The sequence below is a fragment of the Pezoporus wallicus genome, unplaced genomic scaffold (assembly GCF_028554395.1).
Source record: "Pezoporus wallicus isolate ANWC-B61680 ecotype Strahan unplaced genomic scaffold, APGP_CSIRO_Pwel_v1 contig_4322, whole genome shotgun sequence".
In the NCBI taxonomy this organism is placed as follows: Eukaryota; Metazoa; Chordata; class Aves; order Psittaciformes; family Psittacidae; genus Pezoporus; species Pezoporus wallicus.
Genome location: NW_026637224.1, coordinates 1731556 through 1740665, shown reverse-complemented (window position 1 = coordinate 1740665; position 9110 = coordinate 1731556). Strand labels below are relative to the sequence as shown.

The 9110-nt window shown below is 38.8% G+C and overlaps 1 long non-coding RNA gene across 1 annotated transcript; it reads right to left on the bottom strand.

The window, feature by feature from the left end:
* Positions 1-306: 306 nt before the first annotated feature.
* LOC130596557 (uncharacterized) lies at positions 307-8869 on the bottom strand. Its single transcript, XR_008971551.1, has 3 exons — positions 8828-8869; positions 8204-8273; positions 307-1335 (listed from the first exon to the last, which is right to left on the bottom strand). It is a non-coding gene; the product is annotated as an uncharacterized LOC130596557 (long non-coding RNA).
* Positions 8870-9110: the final 241 nt, after the last annotated feature.

Below are 9110 nucleotides of genomic sequence, written 5' to 3'. Positions count from 1 at the left end.
ACTGGTGAGTTTTAATAGAGAAAAACATTAAAATAATGATTCTTAAGTCTTTGGAGTCATTTTGCTTGCTGCAGCGCTGGGTGGCTCGGCTCTGCACTTGCAAAGCTGTCTTCAAGAGAAAGCAGACAAGCTTTGTAGCATGCTTCGCGTTTTGTTTGATACGGTACTTGATTTTAGCTTCTGTTGCCAAGAAAAGTTTCTTGAAAGTGACTGGGTATTTATAGTCAGTTTCTGTCTAAATGTCTCTATGAATCTGAATAGGAAGAACACAGAGGATTACATGCAGGAACATCAGAATCCAGGCAACGCTGGGGTGTACTCTGTGCCCCCCTGCACCTGCCTCCTTTAAAATAAATTAGTTATCCTGGTGATTTCAAAAAAAAAATAGAAAGGATGTGTTGTCTGTAGACTGTTTCCAGTATCTGGAGCTTCAGTGGACATTTCTGAGCCTCACAAACTCCTTCCTGAACATTAACATTAGTTTGTAAGAAATGAGGGAGGTGAACGATGTTTAGAACATTTTAGAAGTCTTGGTAATCAAAGGATTATCACACAAAACTGCTGGCGTTTTGCTGAAGTGAAAAGGTAAATTATAAAACAGGCTACGTGAGAGCACTACTTGGCACGATGCGGTTCAAATATATCATGGATTTACACAGTCTTTCTCATTGTAAAACCACAAATTATGCCAGTGTGTGTATTCTCTAATTTGCGTAAGAGCTGGGAAACTAGATGAAGGGGATAAAAAGATTTATTTTTCTAGAACAATAAGATTTCAATTAATGTGAAAATGTAGGAAAATGTAACCACATGTTAAAATAAATATTTTGGAGAGGAGAAAAGCATTTTATTACAATTTCTATTTCAAGAACTCATTCTTTTAACTTTGTTTCACAATATTCATTATAAATTGTTGTGTTAAATTGAGAACATTTATTCAAGCAAGTAAACAGACAGAAAACTTGACCATATGAATCCTTCTGAGTAGCAGATTCCATATTCACAATTCACATGCGCACCACAGAAGACACTAATGGGAGAAAGAAAGAAATCGTACGTCAGTATACAGTTAGACTATTTCTGCAGTGGATATTCCCTATTTGTCAAAATAGGTGATTTAGCAGCAATGGATAGACTAAGACTGGCTAAATAATAATGCCTGAGGCCCTTTTAAACACCTCTGATCTGTAATTTTTTTTCAGCTAGGGTGCTTGGTGTGGGACCAGGACAGCTGATGGGGAAATCCAACATCAGAGAGGTAGATCAGGGCTTAATCCTCATCCACTTTCTTCATTTTGGGAGACAGTAAAAGCGCAGCAGAGATTACTTTTGTTTCTGGAATGTGATGCATGAAAATAATCACTATTTTGTCTGCAGCAAGAATATCCTACTATATGTGAGAGTACAAGGGCAGTAGAATAAAACATTACTAGCCAAAGCATAAAACTCTAAATATGAGATATACCTTCTTGGATGAAGTATGAAACATAAAACAAAACATCAAAACTAGAGCTGCCTTTAAACTAAAGCAATGCTTGTAAAACTTAGCTGTTTCATGCATAACACTTGTAAAGTATGGAAACCAAATCCCCTTAACAGTCATTAAAACCAAGCGCTGTTAAATCCGAAGACCATAAATAGTAATGGCAATTCCTAGAGTTAACTGGACATTGTACATGCTACACTAACCAAGAAAAACATACAGCCTTTGGGTTAGAGCCTTTCATTCTGCATACTGTTAAGTTTGTCAGCATTTTACTGTATTGATTTTAAAGGTTCAGAAACAGTAATTAATGTGACAAACTCCTGGATAATTTCATGAAATTCTGATTAAGTTTGTCTATTTCACTTCATTTGGGGAAAAAAGTATTTTGTAAAATAAAAATTCAGTGCAGAATGTTCTGCTTTTCTAGAAAAAAACTGTTTATGTTGCAAAAGGTGGAGTTTACATTCTAGATAGATACCATTAAACTTAAATGAGTGCCTTTTATTGGTCTCTCTGATTCTTATATTCCTCATCATCAGACTCAAGAACATTAAGCGAAATTCTAAAATATTTCTATTATCAGTTAAATACTGAGAGTTTAACAAAGAGAAAAACCTTATTTAACTCACTGAAACTTCACTGCTATTTCAATTAGAAACAGAATCCACCCTAAAATGCCTGGTACATTCATTTATTTCTGTACCAGCTCTTCCCCATCAACTAAGAGCTCTGTTGTGTTTTGTAAACCAGGGCAGTGTACTCTACAACTATCTTTTTATCTTTTTTTTTTTAATTTTGAAAAGCTACAGCCTGGCTCAGCTTTCAACCACATGGTTTTGTTTTCCAATAAATCCAAGCTTTAGTGTCAGGAAGACATCTATATTATTCATTCCATAGTGCGTGTAAATATAAAATGGGATTTAACCACAAAGCTTTGGCAAAAATCGTGATTTAGTTATTCTGTCGCGTGTTCTTCAAAAGCTAATTCAAGGCTTTCCATACAGTGCACAGTGTTACACGGTACTTTCAAAGCATATCGTGCCTTCTTCTCCTTTTACTGGTGAAAACTGGACACTTTCCACCGAAGTAAATGAAGCTGCATTTAAAAGCTAGATAAGATGATGAACTGCATGATAAAAAGGAGGAGGAAGGGGGAAGTAGAATTGTTGCCTTAATTTCTGCTTCATATACAAGCATTCAAAACATGCAAATTTTCCATTTTACATTTCTATTATGAATGTGAAGTGTGTGTGTATATATATACAAACCTGCATATATGAAGTGTGTGTTTGTACACATATATAAGTATGTATAGGCACACTTCAAATTTATATTTCTTTTTCCCTCAGTAGAGTAAGCAAAATCTTATTCTACAAAATACATATAACTTTCTTAATGTTAATTAATTAATCCAAAAATCCACTGGTTATTGGTCTGAGACCGCCTCCCCAGATATCAAAGTCTGCTTTCCACCCCTGCACCCCACTTCGTCCCATTCCAATGTGCCGACACCAACGGCATTCCCATACCACAGCTCCTCCCTTGTATTCCATTCCAAAAATGCTGTTGCACTGTACAGTTTGCCACAAACAAGGTAATGTGGACAGGCCTTGCAGCATACCCCCTATTACAACGTAAAGACAACCCAACCGAGCAGTCTTCTCCATCCAAAGTAATAACAGTTTACTGCACAGTCAAACTGAGATTTTTTCTTGTGAAAGCAAGTAGCATTAGGAGGCAAGTTCTGAATGCACCACTTAAGAAATTCTCAATAAAGACAAAAGCAACAGTGCAATGTATGTACAACTCCAAAGCACTGGATTCTAAATCAAGTTCAATAAATACATCTTACAAAGGATAAATATCTATATTTAAGCTAAGGTGTACCAGTTTGCTGGAAGCTTGTAAAATATCTGCCCAGAATGAATGAAACAGCAATTACAGCTTCGTTCATTAATATACAGTATTACTAGTTCTACATAGATACTTAAAAGTTGTGCTCACAGAATATGACATTCAATTTAATGCACTGTACCCTGAAACATGACAGCATCTGTCAGGGCAAAAAATTAAAAGGCTGGACAGGATGGTAACCAATTGCTAAAGATTAATGCAGCAAAACATACCCTTCTGCACCTGGGTTGTCTGGGGTTTCATTTAGGTTCTCTTAATAACAAAAAAGCTCACCCCCAGTTACTTTCATCTCCCTCTGCTTTCTTTTATTTACCAGTAATGACACGGAAGTATATAAAAACGGTCATTCCTATCATTTTTGCTATAGATATCTGCAGTATTTATTCTTTTTCTTGCTTTGCTTTCTTAATTGGTGGCAGAATACTCTCTATCGAATGTAACTATATACAAATAGTCCTTTACCCAGTATCAATCCATCTCTTGAGTTTTAAATTATTGTAGAAGAATGCTTGGTAGCAACAAATTAATATTGTGTGCAATAATTATAAAAATGAGTGAATAGTAGACTGATGTTGAGAAAAACAGAAGAGTGTGAAATAATCTACTTGTATATCAGGAGATAGCTACTAAACTTGGAAAGATATTGCTGTCCATTTAATTATGCATCCTTGCAGTAACTGATTTCATTAACCATTTAGTCATCAACCACTAAGCTTTCAATAGCACTTTAGACCTTATGCACATACAACCTCACAGAAATGAGATTTTGGATTGTAATCTTTCTCCAAAATATGAGGGAATTGGCTCCCATCTAGGATAAAGAAGCACTTGTTCTTTTGTTCCTGGAAAAAATCAGAATTGCTGGCTTCAATCTGCAAAAAATGTGAGAACTCCTCACTGAATCTCACTTTAATCCAGAAATTCTTAACCTGCCTATCCCCATTAGCAACAGTCCTCCTCAAATTATTTCTACCCATATAACTTTTGCGCTGACTATCTAGACCCCAAAAGACTATTTGGTTTCACTTTTAAGAGCTAGAAAATCTCTGACTCTGCTCCAAATATGTACCCATTCTCCAGCCCTTGCTGCTGTAGCTAAGTCACAGCTAAAGGACAACCAAGTCATGTCCAGAGATACTAGTGGAAAGGGGCTTTGCTACAAAGACCCTCAGACTTCTAGGTCCAAAAGGTAAAGACAAATGCTAGTGCCACAATAACTTATTCAAGAGTTACTGAGAGTTTAAAAATTGAGAGGTTAACTACATAGTTAGTGGGTTAGTTCCAGAGGTTTCAATACACATTTGACTGGAGATTAAATGGTTCATAAAAAAAAGGAAATGAAGTTGTCTCTGTACAGTCCTTACTTGGCAAACAAAAATAATACCCCTCAATTTCAGAAACTTCTTTGATTTAGTAACCAGGTTTCTTCTCCTTTAACAGTGTAAGGCTTACCTATCTGTAAATAATCTGAAAACAGACCTCACTGGTCTCATTGGTGCAGGCTGTTACGGGAACTTAAATCTGACCATCTCATGCGGAAGCTGTTGCAAAGATGCTCAAACTAGATCAGATGATAGCAACAGCAACTTCAGGTGAACTATGTCTAAATCAAAGCACGTATCCAAACATGACCTCTGAGGGTTAGTTTCCTTTTAATCTCGGTAATGCCAACTTTCTCAAGTACTTCCACGGGAAGAGTTACAACCAATGACATCACAGCTGGAGGCTCATGGAAGTTCTAATATAGACAAACATAAGTGGCACAAGCACATCTAAAAACTGACCCAACTATTGTGCAATTACATTTTATCACCACAGAGGTTACAAGGTTGTCTTTACTTATCAACAAGAGCAAGAGCTGTCAGCCTTCAAAAGGCCTCTCTAAAACATCTAGCAAAAGTTTTATATTCATTATTTGTTTGATAATAGAAGTATTAGTATTACAGCAGCACTCAGAAGGCATATTTATGGATCAATGCTTGTACTGGGAGCTGTTCAAATGCAAAACAAAGACATGCATTTCGTACTGAAGAGCCTATAAACACAAAATCAGTGCACTTTCTTGAAATGTCCAGGGAATAACCTATTACTTCTTGATATTTACATGCAAGCATATCTCTATTGAAGTTTTCCAGCAATACCTTTATTCCCTCATTCAATGTACTGATCCATTGCTATCGCATTCTGTACTCAATATATGCTGCAAATACCATACAGCATACTCTGTTACAACAGGCATGATGATTGACCTTTAAAATTTGCATATCATTCACTCTAAATTTGTTTCCAGAATGTGGTATGCATCTGAAATAGAGGGAAATTGTCAGAGAAACAGCCAAAAAGCTGGGTGCTTATCTAAAATGTATCTTGAAGGCTAGTTTGGAAAACTGAGAATTGGGTTTAAGGAAAACAAAAAAATAAAATAAAACCAGCCTTTAATGTGGTACACTGGAATCCGTACCTGCAACCAGCATGGCAAACCACAGTGGCCTTCAGAAAAAGGAGATGAGGTTGACCAACCTTTTTCTACCCTTAGAATACTTTGAATTTGAATTTTGTTTGAATTGTGGCTAAGGGTCTATCCAAAACAAACTTCTGCTTTGCTTGGGCCTCAAAATTACCGTGGATTTCATTGTCTACAGAGATGCAGGTGCTGATCTAATTTATAGCAGCTGCAGAATACTTAATCAAGCCTTTTCTGGCCATCTATAGCTGTCTGCTTCTGTACACATCATCATGCAGTGCAGGACAGATAAATGCTCGAGTGTCAAACATTAAGCAAGGAGGTGCAATCATATTTTTTGGTTTGGATTGTGTATTATTTTGGCAAAACATCTGAAAATATCACAATACCTTACTCAGGCAATTCCATTTCAGGAAAAGAGAAGGAATGCATAGCCTGGAAAAAAAAATAAAAATAAAAAATCAGCCTCTCCAAGCCTTTCCCTAAATGAAAACAGGACACAGGAGATTCTGTGATAATCATATGAACAAGTAAATGTAGCAGCAAGAATGAGAAAGGCGGTTCTTACTCAGCACTAATGCTGGATCTTAATTTCTGGGAACCTTTCCTCTTGGAGAGAAGTATGGGGAAACTTCTTTTGAAATGACCCACTAACAGAGAAGAGATTTAAACCTCCTAAAGCTGCATAAATTAACAAAGAAATACAAAGTTTTCTTCCATCAACTCTAGATGTTGTGTGAGATATTGGAAGACATATACAGATTTTAAAGATGGGGACTGCCAGTGCAGTACTTCGTGGTTGGCAGGAACCTGCCTGATCCCTTCTGTGAATTCAAGTTGCCCCACAGCTGCTCTGATTTAGTCTCTGTTTGGACACAGGCCCTTCAGAGAACAAAGAGACACCAAAACACAGCACTTCTGCCTCCAGTATGCTCTTCTGTCTTACAGACTGAGCTGAACAGTTAATACGTTGTACTTCTTGAGTGAAGGCTGCTTAAAGATCTAGGTAGACTTCAATCACAGTTGTATTAAACCATATGATAAACTGCACTTCAACCAAACGCCTTGCTTTAAAAAATAAAAGTCTAATGTTTCTGAGGTATATGAAGATGCAGAAAAATCAGACAGATGAGCAGCAGTTCATGAAAATAACACTCCCAAAAAATATTCTTCAAATACATCCTGTACTTAAACCCTATTAAGATGGGGAGTTGGCTCCAAATTTCCACTTAAGCTCACATTTGATCTATTTTTATGTTTTTGCATAGGAAAAAAAAAGCCCATTTAGCTTGAAATTTCACCTAATTAACTTTATGTCAGAAGAGACTGAGAGGAGGGGGCAGAACTGAAACTGGTTTCTGAGCTGTTGAGTTTGTCTGAGACTAAAACTTAGCTTGCTGATTTCTGACTAGCACTGAAGAGCTTCAAAGACCTTCATACACTACTTCCATGCAAGTCTAGACTCACATTTTTGGAGTCCCTAAATCTCAATGGGGGAGAGGTTGGTAGGTTAAATTCTTCCTTTAGTTACACTTAAGTAAAACCACTGACTACATGTGTTATTCCCTAAAATACATACATGTATATATAGACTACATACACTTGGTGGAACGTTGTCATAGGATTATGAGGATGCTTGAATATCTTACAGACAGGCAGTAGCTGCTGGAGGAACTGCAGTAGCTATCCAAAGACTAGTTCTGAGGCAGGAATAGGATCTGGGTGACCACAAGCTTCTATTTAGGGTCCCATCTCAACCTGTGAGCGTAAACTGTATTTCAGCAGGCTTGAGGGGACTTTGGACATGGCATGTGAGCTCCACAGCATCCACACTGAGCACAGATTCGATGTTTCTATAGCTGTTAATTCCTTCATATGCAAATTCAGCCTCATTTTCAAACAAATGAGCAAAATTCAATTAATAGCCTAGGCCTCAAAAGCACTTGTGGCAAAAAGTAGATATCAACAGGTCAGATCTGATTCTAATATTAGTCTGTGCTGTCATTCACAAAGTAATAAATACTATTTTTACACTTTCAGCACAATTATAGCAGTATCTGGAAAAAAAAAATAACCAAACAAAACAAAAAAAAACAAAACACAAAGCCAATACTTGTCTACAAAGAAGTTATCTCCCACCTCTAGTATTAAAATTGTTAAAAAAGAAACAAAGCAAACATTACAATAAAATCTTTGATAAAAATAATCTCTGAAATACTGTTCATAAGATATTTAAAGGACAGTATCAACTAATGAACTACAGTTTCAGAAACTGCTTTTTGTAACAATGAAACACTTCAGATTACCAGAAGTGGATCAATTTAGCAAAACAACCAAACCTCTTTTCACTGTTGACCTAGTGTGTTTGGCAGCCTCTTCCTCCTCTACAGCCTCTTCCCTGCAAACGCCCTTGAAAAGATAGACAAGGGAGCACGAAAAGATTTCACTTTTTAAAAACGGGGGGGGGGGGGGGGGGGGGGTGGTTGGGTTGAAGTAACAGCTTTCTGAGAGCCTGGAAAGCAACTGATAATGCCCTAGACTACACGACTACACTATGTCCCAGCTCTCCACCGAGAACAGAAACGCAGTTTACAGTGTCTTTCCAGGCACTCCTGGCGCCACAGCACATACATGTCACGGCTGACGCCCAGCGCTCTCCCAGCCGTTAATTAGCAAAGTGAGGTTTAATTTTACCACCCTCGCTCATTCTTGCCCTGTTTCCAGACCCCGGCTCTATACCACGCTCCTGGGGCTGCTGGGCCACCCCTACCTCACTCAGCCCGGCCCTTTGACGGCCCTGGTGGGCACCCTGAGGGTTTCGAAAGTGCCCTTCAGTGTTCCAAACAATCAACACCCGCCTATTCCTGAGGCTGGAGGGGTGGGAAGAGGCTGTGGAAGACTCTGGAGGGGACAGCACTGAAATGAAAGCAAAGCGGAGGTCTCTACTAGAGCCAACCCCTGACCGGGACTCGCTACGCCTTCGCTGTGCCCGTCCTTGTTTTAAGCAGCTGCCGCCTGCACGGGGCTCATGTTGCGCCGCTACCACCGCAGCGGGACGCCGACCGCTTCCTTCCCTCCCCGGGACCACCCGCTCTCGCGTTAGCCCGCCCGAACGTACGATACTCCCCGCCCGCCACAGCGCCTGCCCTTGGAAGAGGGGACGGCGGCGAGTAGGAGAGAGGAAGAGCTTCAAGCTGTACCCGGTGCTCAGCCCGCACGGGTTGAGGTGGAGGGAGCAGCCGAGCC